Source organism: Podarcis melisellensis (assembly GCF_964234715.1).
Source record: "Podarcis melisellensis genome assembly, chromosome: 8".
NCBI lineage: Eukaryota > Metazoa > Chordata > Lepidosauria > Squamata > Lacertidae > Podarcis > Podarcis melisellensis.
Genome location: NC_138540.1, coordinates 40,570,238 through 40,585,590, shown reverse-complemented (window position 1 = coordinate 40,585,590; position 15,353 = coordinate 40,570,238). Strand labels below are relative to the sequence as shown.

Sequence of the window (15,353 nt, the reverse complement as noted above, 5' to 3'; positions counted from 1 at the left end):
AAAGTGCATCTGTGAAAATGCTGCTTCACATCAGGTTCCTTTTCAGATCTGAAATGAATGTTGGTAGATTTTGTTTTTTAGTAGGAGATGTGTGTGCCCTTCTCAAACGGTTCCAGTATGGACATGTGCAAACACGTTTTTGTGCTCTTGTGCATAGAGACACACTTGTGCCCTTGCGGCTAGTACAGTTTGTGTTCACTTGCACACCTATTTCTTCAGCCATTCACCCTCCTGCATGCCAGCGGGGAGTTTGCTGTAGACCCCAGAGAAAAGGCAGGGGGTGCTTTGGGGAAGCTCTGGATTGAGAGGCAAGTGGGCTAGAGGGACAAAAGGTTGGGCACATTTGAGCAGAGGAGAGCCCTTTCCCACCCTCAACTGTTGTTTCTTTGAACATATGCAGAGGGCCTTCCCCTAATTGTTGAGTTAACTGCATCTGGTGTGCATGCACACATACATGCCTCAGGATCTGGGCATAAGGGCCTCTCTTTGCATCTGTCTTCAGCCTCAGAAACCCGTATTTCAAAAAAGCAAACCCTTTCCTTTCCTGTGTCAGTAAAATGTAATCACCCTCCCAAGGGGAAACAGGAGCAACTTGTGCACTGCCCATGTATCATTCCCTCCCTTGGATTGTCTGAACTTTCCCTTGGATTGTTGCTTTGTTCTTTCTTTTCCTCCTCCTTCGTCTTTTTGCTTCTCTGATCTGTTAGGAAGCTTTCCTTCCCCATCCTCGCCAACACACAAGCGTGCCTTTCTCCCCATGCTCCCCACTGCCCCCAACTGCAAGTGCTTCTCTCCTTCTCCCTCCTTCCAAACACTTCGGCCATTCAGAGTGGGCGAGCAGCGTGCTCTGGGTTTGGCTTTCTGCCTTTTCTGCTCTATTTGCCAGGAGCCAGAGAGGGAGAGAGCAAGCCGCTCCCCCAATCACATTTGGTAATAAATTATTAGTTCCGCTGCTTTCGCTCCCATAAGCTCAAAATAGCTGCCTTTTTTGAGCAGCCGGCAGCCGGCGCGGGCTGAGTTCAATGGCAGCGAGCTCCTGAAGGGTGCTTGACTATCATTATGGCCCTTTCAAGGTGCCTGCGCGCTGCCGAGCCAGCCAGGAGTTTAACTGACGCTGCTGAACCTGCACACGCTCTACGTCTCCTGGCAACCTTTCCCGGGTGCCAGGTGGAGCCTGCCTGTAGGGGCTCTGGCGAGTTCTACCAAGTGAGCTGGCCTTGCTGGTGTAAGGGCAAGGAGGGAGAGGAGCTCCCATCCGCCATTCCCTCTCTCCCTCCCTCCCTCCCCTGATCTATGGGCTGCTTCTCCCTCTACTCGCAGCACGCTTACCTTGCTGCTCTTTGCGAGAGACTATAAATCTCCCTGCACACCTGCTGCCGCTGCCAGGTAATTGGTGTATCCTTCAGATGCCAGGGCTCCAGAGAGCCTGACCTGCCATATTTTATGAAGCAGGGCAGGGGGGAGGCAGAAGAGAGGTTTAGGTTAGCGCTGGGCTTGGCATGAATACAGGACGCCAGGTGGCACAGACCTTCTCCCGGTGCTATATTTGAAAATAGAATCTGGGGAAGGTGTTGAAGCCTTGGTTTTAAGCTATCCTTCCAGACCAGAAGCCCTATATTCCAAACTTCAGGAGATGACTGTCCTTAGAGGGGTGGCAAGTGAACTCTGTGCATGTTTTGATGGCCTTTTTGTACTTTTATGTCTCCTGGCACTTGAAACTGCTTCTTAGGCCAGGTTTTACTTCAGCTTAAGCCTTGTTCACTTCTTATTCTCCTAAATCTTCCTGAGCTATTTATCCGTCTATGTATATACACATATTTCTCCCTCCTCCCCTTTTAAAAATAAGAAATAGTAGCCCAGTCTGTTTAGCGGTGTCAAGGCCAAGCAAGATGTACACATTGTTAGCCTCCCCCCCCCCCAAGTAAATTCAGGGTATGTCTTGATTGGGACTGTGGCATGGGGAGGGAAGGTGGGGGCTTTAATACTTTAACCATCACCCCACAGCATTCTAAAACAGGGACCAACAAGGAACTTTCTATCCCAATACTAATAGCAGACACAGGACCTCTGATCTAGTTTGGGATTGCAGCTGTGGGGGCAAAGGGTTAAATCCCCCTATACCAGTCTTCCAATACAGATTCTGTCCCCTGCCCCCCCCCCAGTTTTCAGTTTATTTTTTGCAAACCATTCATTTAGCTATTACTTGTGTCCTTGGTGCTATTGAGGCTTAAAAGCTGGTCAAGGTTGAAAAGAGCCAGGTTGTTTGCAAAGAGCCAGGTTGTTTGCAAAGAGCCAGGAAAGACTTTCATTTTTGGTTGGGCTTGGTAGCCAACTGTTGCTTCTGGAAGCCAATAAAGTCTGGCTTTCTCCCTTGCTCTCCCTCCCCTGAAGGGGTTTTTTGGGGGGGAGGGGAATAGCACAGGGAGGAGTTGATGTGAGGGTACTCCTCTCCTCCACATCACAACCTGAATGAGGTTTGTAACAGTGCTTGTGGGCCCCCTGGCCCTGGTGTGGCCGCTTGCCTGCCTGCATTCCATATGGAGGAGCTGCCCCAGTGAGGTTCTGCTTGTCTAGAGCCCAGGCCCAGGCCCAGCTTATGTAATGCTAATTGTCCCAGTATGAAGCTTGAAGGCAACTCTACTATTGGTGAATTGGGAGCACAGTTCCTATAGTTGGACTCTCTAGACCCAGGAGTTTATGAAACTCTGGTTCATGATCTTCATTCAGGCAGTCCACAGCCTGCCTGTAAAAATACAGTTAAAAACCATGCACCTAGCACAGTGCATTACAGTTGTTACTACAAGCAGAGAAATTATTAAGAGCTCCACCAAGACCTTCATCAATATTTCAAATAACCGATGAGGAAAAAAGTTTGGGAACCACTGCTCTATTGCTTCCTTGCAGACTCCTTCCTGACCCAGAAGCATTTTACAGACAGACAGACAGACAGACAGACAGACAGACAGATGTTCCAGAATGGGAGCATCAGTATTTTCCATTCTGAGAACAGGGCCAAAAACAGAGGAGAGAGTCCCCATTCTGTGCCTGAAATTAACTTTATAAAAATCCATTCACTCTGTTGTGTACTGTTTGAATGGCATCACATCTAGCTTGGCTCAGAGACTCACAGCCTAGAGTGGGCCTCTTCTATGATGGATAGAAGAATAAAGGAGTCACCTGGTTCTTCAGAGCAGCTGGCTCCTTGGGTACCAGGATGCCTGCCTTGGTGGGTGAGCAGAGCAACAGCTGGCCGGTTGCTGCCTCCTAGTGGCTGCTACAGCGAATGCAGCTTCTCTGACCCATGAGTACATCCTGGGTGGGTGGGGGATGTTGTTAGTGCTCAGCTCTTTGGAGCCCTTCAAAACAATTCAAACAAAAGCACTTGAAACCAACAGAGAACAAACAACTGTGACATTTGGAGCATTTGGCTAGGGCCGGAAGGCCACAGAGACTTCGGTCTCCGCTTCCATGCATTAGTCTCTCTGGATGAATTGATGTAAACCAGGATTGAGCATCTGTGCCTTAAGCAGAGACCTGATTGTTCCAGATGACTCCAACCAATGAGCCAAGTCACATGCAGCAAAATACAGAGGCTTTGCTCACTACAAACTTCTGGTGTTTGGGGGAGGGGCAAACCATGGCTGGCGCTTTCCTTCACACTTGACTTGTGAGCTTTCCAGAGGCATCTGGCTAGCTATCTTGAGAAACAGGAGGCCAGAGTAGGCAGATCTTTAGGCTAATCCAGCAAGGACTCTTAGGTAAGCTGAACTAATGGGGCGGGGTGACTGTTCCCAGGCACAAATATCACAATCAGTGATTTACACAGACATGTTATATCTCTTTGATATCTCTCCACTCGGTGACCGGCAGCTGATGTGAGAACTGCCTCCAGTATGAGAAGCAGTTTGATGTTTTCAGTGAAACTTTTGCATGTGCCAGTAGCAGCTCTTTGCCCTGTAGCCAGTGAGCAATAAACATGGAGTCTGTATCTGGACACTTGTTGAGCCTCTGTAGCAGGAAGCTTTATTGGGACCCAGGGGAAGGGCGGTAACTCAGTGGCAGAGCACCTCCTTTACATTCAGGTTTCCCCAGGTTCAATCCCCAGCATCTCCAGATAGGGCTGGGAGATACTCTCACACAGGAGAGTTTCTGCCAGTTAGTGTACAGTCAATACTGAACTGGTTAGAGTAGTAGCTGGGCTATGTATAACACAGTTTCCTATTTTCCTCATATTGTTTTGCCATAGGTCAGTGGCAGAGCACCTGCCCTACATGCAGAAGGTTCTTGGTTCAATTCCTAGTGTCTCCCAGTAGGGCAGGGAACATCCAATCTAAAACCATGGAGAGCCACTGCAAGTCAGTGCAGACAATACTGAGCCAGATGGACTAATGGCAGCTTCCTGTGTTCCCCTCCTCCCCACCCCCTGCAAGAAAGCACATACATTCTTACTTCCCTCTAGGAATTCTCTGCTTCTTCCATGTCCTCCTGAGGCAGTGGAAGCGCCTCTCCTTGTGCTGCTTTGATCCCAGGAGGGACCCACCTTCTTCACCGGCAGACCTGTGCTCCACTGCCCTGCATATCAGTTCAGCCTAAGCAGTTCTTCAGAGCCAAGGGGATTTGGGTATAATATGCACGTTTCAGTCCTCCTTTGTCCTCGCCTGCTGCTTGCCTGTCTTGGTTTATTTCCAAACCCCCTTCCAAACCCACATGCAACCCACCCACCAGCTCACTCGGCAGGCAGACAGGTTCTGCTTTTGCTGCTCTGGGCAGCTCCCCCTTGCCAGAAACCCGCCAGCATCATCAGCAACAGATGGGGAGAGGATGGCAGGTTCCCAGCTCTCGGTTTCCCGCCGAGGGCAAAGACACGGGGCGTGTGTGGCGCCTGCCTCAGCAGCAGTGCCAGGCAAGTGCTGACAAACACGCTTGGGGCTCCTCAAAGGCCCGGCTGTCGGGTGAGGGGGGGGGATGTCTTGAAGTAGAACACACCTGCGCCAGGCACAGCAATGCCAAGGGAGCTAACTGCCTGTCGGGCGCTGCCAGTGGCATAGAGAGGGCCTCCAGGAACGAGATGATGCCCTGAAGCAGAGGAGCTGTAGGAGGAAGGTTTTCTCATTCATGCATCTGCAGCCTGCAACAATCCTGTTTGAATCTTTAGACGCTTGAGACAAGATACCAGGAGCTGTTCGAGTCTATGAGAATTCTGGGACCTACAGCTCTCAGGCAGCTTATGGGGCATGTGTTGTAGTATATTGTACTCTTAATCTCTGCCTTGGGCATTTTTCATGAATTGGTAAGGTGATGAACACCTGGCTTCCCCCCCTTGACTCCCTCATACCCACCACCGTAGGGGCACAGGAATGGAGCTTGAGGTTGTGTTTCATACCAAGAGGTTTCCCCTGTCTCTGCCTCTGTCTCTCTCTGTCTCTATCTCTGTCTCTCTCTCTCTGTCTGTCACACACACATTATCTTACACTCCGTATTCAATACGGTATGCCTGAAGAAGCAACCCCACTTGCCCCTTCCTTGGCAAAGGCGACTTCTATCCAAGAGAACTTCACACTGTTTTGACAGACCTTGTAAATGAGTTCACTGACACTGGAGTCCATTGTGGTCCCTTCCCACCCACCTGCACTCTGCCCTGTGTAAAAGGGCAAGCCACTTTAGTGCATAAGGCAGGCCAAGGCAATGGCAGAAAATAGAATGTCAGACCTCAGAGTCCTGACTTAAGGACTGTCTGCCCTGCTCCTGATTGAGAGTGAACTTGTAAGATCTTCCAATCTGCAATACAGCTTCTGAGATACAGCATATCTTGGTCAAAGTGCCTGCCACAAGTATACCTTGTTGCTGAGGTCCTTTACTTTTCCTAGCAGAAAGCTATTATCCTAAATCTTAGTGATGGTTGTGGTGAGATACGCATACTGCTACCGTGTGTGTGTGTGTGCGCGCGCGCTTGTAGGCACTGATCTTTCTTGAAAATCCATTCACTTCATAATCTTTCCTTCAGTGGTGCATATATTTCTTGCTTCATCTCTCTGGCTTATTTGTTGTAGGGAACAATCAGCTTTCTGTAGCTTAAATATTTGTGTAAGTTACTTTGTCGTTTACATATTTTTGTAAGTCACTTTGAGACTTCTTTGCAAAAAGTGATGAACAAAGCCAATAAACAAATCAACTTCACTGGGTTAATACCAAATTACAGTTGCATCACTCTTCCAGTGTGTGTGTGTGTGTGTGTGTGTGTGTGTGTGTGTACGCGCACGCGTGCACGCGCGCACACACACACACACACACACACACACACACATGCTTCCACTTAATTGGTTTTGAAAACCTGCCTTGAAGGAAAGTTCTGTTTAACTAGCAGGCTCCTGGGTTTTGGCAATCGCTTAGTCTCTTCCTTGCTCTGTGGGATGTCCACAGACCTGGGTTTAAATCCCCATTCAGGGCGCCTCGAGATGACCTGTTTATTAAGCATTCATCCTGTTTCGCTTGCACAAAACTTACATGGAAGTTAAATCAGATTCAGTATTCATTGAATGTTCATTCTGATTTGTGGCAGTTATACCACAACAGACATTCATTGGAGGGCTGTAATTGTTCAGAATACCAGTTGCTGGAAACCCCAGGAGAGGAGAGTGCTCTTATGCTCAAATCCTGCTTGTAAGTTTCCCAGAGGCAACTGGTTGAGCACTGAGAGAACAGGATGCCGGACTAAATGGGCCATTGTTCTTACTTCTTGCAGGGTGTTTACACATCTTCTCATCAATCATTTGTTCACCTTGCACTTCCCAGTGCATTTCCCCATCACTTTCCTAACCCACAAAAGTCCATGTGTTGGGCTAGAGCAGTGGTGGGAAAACAGTAGCACTCCAGATGTTGCTGGACTACAAATCCCATCATCCCTGACTATTGGCCATGTTGGCTGGAGTGTGTGTGGACGCCCACAGAAGTTCCCCATCCCTTCTCTAGTGCCACGGAGAGCTTTATTCCACTTTTAAATGAACAAACCTACATTTCTAGTATGTGCTTGAATCTCTCCTGACAAGAGTCACCCTTAGCCATGAAACTCAAATGTGTGGCCTTAGGTTAAGAGGTGATGCCTGGCCTCAGTCAGCTCCCAGAATGATGACAGTAGTGATGATGACTTACACTTGTAAGTCACTTTTTTCACAAGGTAAACTCAAAGTGACTTGCAGAAGCAAGCACTGAAAACAAAGATAAAAACAACCTAAAATGGTCACCTATAATATGTATGAAAAAGATGGTTCTTGTGAGTTTAATATGACAGTGTAAGGGTGGAGGAGAACCTTTGTATGCTACCTTGATCTCTTTAAAAGGAGTAGTAGGATACAGGTATAACTTGTGATTAATATTTTTTAGAAGGCATTTTTCTGCAGGGCTGCTGTGACAAACTTGTGACAAACATTTACCAACAAGTTAACATAGTTTCTTTTGGAGGGGGTAAGATGCCCTGTGGGTCTGCTGCTAGACCCCATAAGACATGGGTTTATAACTTCAGTAAATAAATAGCTGGCTTGGCTAGCTGAAATCCTGGCTCTGGAAGGGCTCAGATACCTCTGGAGTTGGCAAGTGCACAAAAGCGGCAAAAGAAATCCTGTTTGGGTTGTGTTAAGGGTATAGGCAGAGAAGAACATAGAGGGGTCACAAAGGATTGCTACCTGGGAAGGGACCAAGGCTGAGGGCTTTGTGCCCAGAAGATCCCGGGTCCAGACCCTTTGTATCTCAAGTTAAAAGGATCAGGTACAGGTGGTGGGGAACACGTCGCTCTGCCAGAGACCTTGGAAAGCTGTGACCAGCTGGGGAACAAGACAGTCCTGGCTTAGCTATGCGAATAGGCTGATTTAAGGCAGCTTCCTGCAATCCTATATGTGTTTCATTTAGAGGTCTTCTCTAAATTCACCAGAATGGCAAGGTGATGACAGAGGGCTGTCGCCTCTTTCTGTCCTGTGCCACTACAAAGTGTCAGGTGGAAGTTGTTTTCTCAGAAATGCACTTCAGCACTGTGGAGAAGTTCATCTGTTGGATTTCTGCCTGCTGTGCAGCTGCTCAGGGCCCAGGAAACCTTCCAGAAAATGGAGAGAGAGAGAGGAGGCCAGCATTGTCTAACTGCTGCAGAGAAGGTCAGCCCTTTTTTTATTTTTTTCTTCCCAGGACTGTCAGCACAGGAAAGAACAGGAGTGGGTGGGAGGGGTGAAATTATCTGGCACCCCAGGGTGTGTCTTGCAGCATCAGCAGGTGGTTTTTGGCAGGGGACACAAGCAGGAAATCCCGCCCTCTTCTGTGTGGGCCGCCTCTGCCGAAAGAGAGACTGAGAGAGAGAGGTGCCGGAGAATGATTCTGATTCCATTGGTTGTGAGGGAAAATTCTGGGCTGCTGCTTGCCTTTTGAAGGTGAGTTTGAATGGAGAGTCCTCTTTTGATTTTGCCAGGTGCCTCCCCCCACTCTCTTCTTTGGGAGCCCAGAGGCTTCATTTTCATTTTTGCAAAACATCTAGCCTCCACCACAAATAAAACATGCTCAGGAAACAGTGCTGTTCCCACACAGTGCTTGAGCGTGTTTTAAGAAAGGCAGTGGTCAGCGTCTTAAGGGGGGGCACACTCTTTATATCAGGGTGAGCAGAAGGTGGGTTGGAACCTCTCCTGGTGACTCACAGCAAAGGTTTCTGACTCCTAAATAATTTTGACAACAAAACAACTTTTTCCACCTAAATTAAGCTGCTGAAATGAAGAAAGCCATCCAGGAGCAGATGTTGGTGTGAAGGGAAATGTGAGCTGGGTTCAGTTCTAGTACTGAAAACACATTTCTAGACTCGGGACTGCTCAGGGGGTCTTTATCTCTAACTGTATGTATTTAGCACCCAGCTCTGGTTGATAGATTGAGAAGCAGGGTGTCTAGTAAAAGACAGCAGCGATCCAATAACCCTAAACGTACCTACTCCTGTTGCACTTGTACAGAAGTCACCTTCCATGATTGAACACTGCCTGGTTCTGAAATTAGAATTTAGGGCCTGGCTGAAACCCTGTGTTAGGGGTGGACTGGGGAGATGGGCAATGTCCTGTAAATATTGTTTGCTAGAACCGTTTACAAGTGTAGCTGGGATGCGGGTGGCACTGTGATCTAAACCACTGAGGCTCTTGGGCTTGGCAATTGGAAGGTCAACAGTTTGAATATGCATGATGGAGTGAGCTCCCATTGCTCTGTTCCAGATTCTGCCAACCTAGCAGTTCAAAAGCACACCAGTGCAAGTAGATAACTAGGTACCGATGTAGCAGGAAAGCAAGCGGCGTTTCCATGCGCTCTGGTTTCCGTCACAGTGTTCCGTTGCACCAGAAGTTTAGTTATGCTGGCCACATGACCCAGAAAACTGTTTGTGGACAAACTCTGGCTCCTTCGGCCTGAAGCGAGGTGAGCACCACACCCCATAGTCATCTTTGACTGGACTTAACCATCCAGGGGTCCTTTACCTTTAACCTTTACAAGTCTATCAATCCATTGCATTTTGCAAGGCTGCATTTATTGGGGGGGGGGCGGTGTAGGGCAGTTTGGCGAGGAACCTTATATAACCAGAGGAATCTTGAGGTTTGATCTGAAGTGAGAAGGGTGTGATTGCTTCAGGAGTCCCCCTGGGTCAGTTTGGGTCAGTCTTGACAAGCTCTGAAAATGTTTTTGAAATAATAATCTAGGCATACTGAGAAGCCCTGCCAAAACAAAGAGCTCTCAGCCTTGGACAGAAAAACACCTGTGTGTGTATGTTTTGCTGTGTATGTTAGAGAAGGAAAGTTGAGGGCGGGGTGTGGTTTTCCTGGAAATGCATCTGTTTGCATGTCAGTTGCGGACAGTTTAATGAAGAGACTGCATCTGTTGGGACAGAAAAACAAAGGGCAGGAGAAGATGTTGAACCTAATTGGCTCATGAGAGAGAACCGTGGAGTAGCTCTTAGGGCACCTCTAGAGAGCAGACTAAGACACAGTGCTAAAACCCCTTGCTAGCCCCACAGTCATCAACACTTGTAGGGTGCAAACTGCTCAGCAGGCATTGTGGACTGCAGATATTGGACATGTTTTTGATACCATGCCCATGTCTTCCTTTCATTACCCAGGTGGAACTTTGCATAGGAAGAAAGAATCACTAAAAAACCTTTCCCTAACCAGCTGTGCTTGCTAGGTAAGGGCACAGTGCAATAAGAGGCAGCTCAGCTCCTCTTCATGCTTTGCAACATGTTAAATTCATTTTGCAAGTAGAGTAGGATAGACCTGGACTTGCTGGATAACACCGCTCTAAGGTCCTAGCCAAACAACTTTTGCAAGACTGTAGAATGTTCGTATTCCACTGATAAAGAGCTACATCTGTATAGACCTTTAGTTAGAACAAACCAGTCAGGGCAAAAGTAGCCTCAGCTGACTGTATTTTGCTTGCCCAGCGGGTCCTGGGCAACCTGCTGCAACCCATTTAGCTAACTGAAACCCACCAGCATCCTAGTGTGGCCTACTGGATACTAGTAGACTTCCCTACCTGGCATTGGTTGTTCCAAAGAGGTGTCAAAAATAGGATTGTTGAACTCTTAGGAGATATCCATATGTGTCAGGTGGATGGCTGCATTTGCCTTAATTGTGTTTGGGTGGAGGGAATAGCACACTTGGAAGTAGAACCAAAGTCCAATGTGGGGGTGGGCAGGAACCCAAAGGCAGATGGAACCTTCCTTCCCTTGCAAGTTGAGACCTGGGTGAACGCAGAGCCCCCTAACCCAGCACTTTTCCCCTCTCTCACCCCCATTGAATTTGGCAGGGTGACCTGCCACCTTATCCCACCCCGATTTGAGAAGAGACGTGCATATGGCTTTCGGGTTTGTTTGTTTTCTTGTTTCTTGTATTTCTTACCCACCTGCCACTTGTAATATCCTAGGACAGCATGCATAAATACATAAAATATAAATACATTGAAATAAATAAATAAAATACAACTACAAAATTAATGAATATTCAGCAAACCATAAAACCACCACAATAAAAGTATGAAGCAGATACAGTTTGTAATGAGAAATCCTTATCATGAGCCACACACCGTGGACCTCTGAGGACCACATATAATTGCCTCTGAATACATGTTGGTGGGAATCACAAGTGGGAAGAGTTTCTGTGGCAGTCAGATCCTGTGTCTGGGCATTCCATTTAGGGCATGTGGTTGGCTGTTGTGAGAACAGGATGCTGTACTACTAGATGGTCCTTTGGCCTGAGCCAGCAGGACTCTACTTATGCTCTTAAGCAGTGCCTTGCCTGCTGATTGCCTTACCCAAACTAGCAGAGGAGATGCTCCTTCACATGTGCCCATCTGTTGCTGCTGCACTCTGCACACTTAATTTTTTTATTTAACAAGATCTTGCACAATTGGCCACATGAATCTCTGAATGCTCTGCTGCTGTTTCGTGAGTGGTTTGGGCTGGGCTTCCCCAAGCCCAATAGCGTGTTTTTTTAATGAACATAAATAAAGGAATACGAGGAACACTGTCTTAGTATGTCACAAGTTGTGCAGGCCTGTTTGAAGTGAGAAATCAGCTAGGCTGAGCAATCCACGGCTTGTCCCCTTCCCGTTTGGCAAAGCTGCCTCCTGCCCAGCCAGCTACAGCTGCCTTTTGACCTGCAGGAGCATCTGGGAGTCACAAGGGAAGGTTTTGGCTGTCACTTCTGATGCCCCTCGCAGATGGCTGGAGGGCAGTCCAGGTCAAAGCCTCCATCCTGGACTGTAACCAGACACTCAGGCATGACTTCCAGGTCTCTCGGAAGACAGACCTGGAAGGCAGAAAGGAAAGATGCCTCCCATCAGTCCAATGTCTGGTAAATCTAAAAAATATTTATTGCTTTAAAACTCATAAGGCTGTATATATATATTATCTTAGTGTATGTCACTACTTAACTGAAGCCATGAGGCAGCTGCTTTGCTGGCACTTTGGAGTGGTAGGGGTGGTTGCAGTGGCTGTGTCCTTGCTAACTCTATACTTGCTGCTCCCAGTGATCGGGAACACAATGCAAGTGTGAACTGTTTGGGGGTGAATTTAGACAATCCTCCCTGTGGTAGGGTTGTGAGATTTGCTGGCTTTGGGGTCTCTGGAGGTCTGGTGGTTTAGGATACTGTGAAGACATTGCATTGCTATTTGAATTTGTAGCTTATTTGAATTATTATTATTACCATCAATATTTATTATTCTAGTTGTTGAAGAGTTCTGTGTAACTCAGAAGCTTGTGCACCAAGCACCATGAAAGAAGCAATGATGTATCTCTCTTGTACTGAGTCCAAGGTGCCTATACATTTTTAAAGAATTATATCTAGGTGGAGTCTGTGGCACCTATTTACATCCAGCTCGGGTGTGATGGGAGTCCTCTTTCTGTATGGTTCCTGCCTCCCTTTCAGGATGGATAAACTCTATGATGCTTTGCTGAGAAGTGGCTGTTCCATATTCTGTTGTATGAAGCAAGGGGCGGGAGGGGGGAGAGAGCCATACTGGCCACATCCTTCTGCCTGAGAGGACAGGATTAGCTCCAAAAGCCCATAACTATCAGGACCATCTCAACTCCTGTTATGCTTAAAATGTGGATTTTCCATGGGCAAGCCAAACTAAACTCCTGTTGGCTCAACCCTGCTTTGGTTAGACACTCTTCCAGTGATAAACCAGCCATAATATCCTAATGCAAATGAATCCCAAGGTAGAACTCTGATTATTTCTGGACAGTGTGAAGCAGAATATGAAAGAAAGTACCTCTGAGGATGTGCAGAGTGCTTTTTCTCTGCCCATTAAGTAATCCTTGCTCCTCTGTGCTGAGGATTGGTTGTGTGCAGAACTTGCAGGTGGGTGAGTGTTAGGCTCCATCTCTACCCTCTCTCTCTTTTTATGAATTATTCACTGCCTTGGGATCATAGTTGTAAAACGGCTGCGTCTCTATAAAACACACACTCCTCCTCGCTCTCGCTCTCTTTAAAAAGCTTTGCCTAACTCTCAGTCCCCACAGCCTCAGCTGATCTCCATGCATTCTTCCTGGGTGGCTTAATTGAATGGGCATGATTCGATTAGCCCACAGAGCACTCTCACCACACTGCCTTTTTGGAGGTGGGTGTCTCTCTGGCAGATTAATTGAATTCTGTTCCTTGAGAGGGGCTGGGCTTGTGCATGCTGGATCAGAGGAAGGGAGGGAAGGAGGGGGAGCTAGCCCTGCAGCCTCAAGCAGCTAAGTGCTGTTCCTGCTTGAGATAACGCTGCAGGGGAAAGAGCTTCTGTTATTTGGTTGAGAGGGTGGGGGAGAAAGAAGGCCAGGCTAGCAGCAGAAAGAATGGAAATTAGCAGGCTGGCGTTCAAACAGCAGGGAAGGCCTCCCACAAAGCTGGTCCTTGGCTGATGGAAAGGATGTGCAACAGGGAAGAGGCGGGGGCAGGGAGAGGGGTGGTGTTCTGCTGGTCCCAGAGAACAAGTGAGAGCAAAAACTAGGTAAGTGGATGCCTTTTATTAGAATCAGATTCTTAAGTGGTGTGAAAGGAGGCAAGCTTTTTGAGTTACACTTAAATCTTCTTCTGGGCTTCTGTCCCTGTCTGTGACAGATAGAGAACAAAGCGCAAAGTGGCTCAGCTAGTGCAAACACTTCTGTCTTGGTTCACAAACATGAGGTTGTAGCCAGTCCTAGCCCTACCCAGAGTAGACCTTTTACGGTCAATGGACACACCAAACGTAGGTTCATTCATTTTAGTGTCTCTGCTCTGAGTATATCTTAGTTGAATACAACCCTTAGTTTCCTAGGCCAGATTTGGGGATTGGTGAATTAGGCTCTGGGGACATGGACACACACACACACACACACACACACACAGACACTTTATAGATTGAGAACTCAGCTGTGCTACAAAATGGAGTGTTTACCTTCAAGGAAAGATGGTCAACATCTGGGACCTTCATGAAATACAATTCTCCACCAATGTCCTACCCGGCAGAATTCTAAGGTCTGTTATGGGCATTTTAAAAAACAAACAAACTTCACCCCAGGAAAGTCTAAAATGGTACATTTAAAACGAAATCACAACTATAGCAGTGAACATTGTTAAGCGCCAGTGGCATAAATTAGAAGCTTTCTGTGATTTTATTTGCCAAAAAAGGATATTTCTCAAAACTTTTTTATGCATTGGGTGAATCTTATGAAGCAGTAGGCAAGGAAGAATCATAGAACAATATTGAGGAAGGGAAGAAATAATGGGGGCAAGAGAAAAATGGGGAGGGGGCAGTGAGGAAGTCTGGATAACCAACAAAATTCTATCTGCTGCCCACCCTGCTGTGTGTATCACCTGATATATTTAGCAGAAATTGCTGTTTCATTTTCAGCAATTGAGAGCTAGTATCTTAAGCCTTTTAAAAATAAAAAGCTTTAGAAGCCATGCCCCAAATGTTATTGCCCGGATATAGACCGGCAGATCACTTCTCCCCACCTTGCCAATCTGTGTCTGACACATCCCACTGTTTCTGTTTGTTCACCTTTCCTCCCTTTTCCTGGATTCTCAACTGTGCTTTCCCCCTCCGTTTCCATGGGCATCTCATAACATGTTTTTACTTACACACAGTGACAGCTTCAATTTTTGCACCTGGAGGACTTCTGAGATAGATAGGTTATCTGATGAAAGGGCTTTGTTCTGGATCCTTCGGATACCTGCAGGGGAGAGAATGGGTCCCGCTTGATTTTCTGAAATGAAAAAGAAGCAGCACCTAGTTCAGCAGGCTACTCACTCTCTTTACCTTCTTGGGTGCAGCTGTTTCTGGGGTGGAGTGCAGCAGCAGTTTTACAAGCGCACAGTACAGAAAAAGAGGAATCTCAGTTGGCAAATGTAGTGCCATTGCCTGAGAGCTGGTTTTGACACCTTTTGGTCTAAGGATAAACTGTGGATGGGTGAGAACAAAGTAGACAAACTGGTTCCTAGTCCCCCCCCCCCCGGGTTTTGTGGAAAAGCATAGGTGTGACTTGATATGGTCTTGGGTGGACATATCTTTAGTGCTTTGAGCAGAGGCTCTTGCCCGAGGCAGGGACTCACTCCATATCCTGATGGAAAGTGAGCTATTTTAGAAACTTTTACTTGACTTGTAAATAGACTCGGGGAATTGCATAGAGAGCCACTCTGTTTAAGAGCTGCTGTGAGAAACATTTCCCCATATTAAGAAACTCCTGACATCACCAAAATCAGGACAGATGCTTGAGATTTGAGGATTTCTGAAAATTTTGAAAACAATAGGTAAAAAATAAAGGATTCCCTTTTGAATAAAAATATATTTAGCTGAGAAAAAAGATGAGTGTTAAGAATAGAAGAAG

At 47.0% G+C, this 15,353-nt stretch overlaps 1 protein-coding gene across 8 annotated transcripts in view; it reads left to right on the top strand.

The window, feature by feature from the left end:
- Nucleotides 1–15,353, top strand: part of GSE1 (Gse1 coiled-coil protein) — a 436,639-nt gene that overhangs the window by 358,708 nt on the left and 62,578 nt on the right. The window contains exon 1 of one of the 8 annotated variants that reach the window (XM_081920152.1): nucleotides 8,303–8,411. The exons of 6 other annotated variants lie outside the window; for them this stretch is intronic. The gene's annotated coding sequence lies outside the window, so the exon portion shown is untranslated. Of the gene's footprint in view, nucleotides 1–8,302; nucleotides 8,412–13,474; nucleotides 13,496–15,353 lie in introns of those variants that run through there. One more of the 8 variants, XM_081920146.1, reaches the window with a different exon arrangement.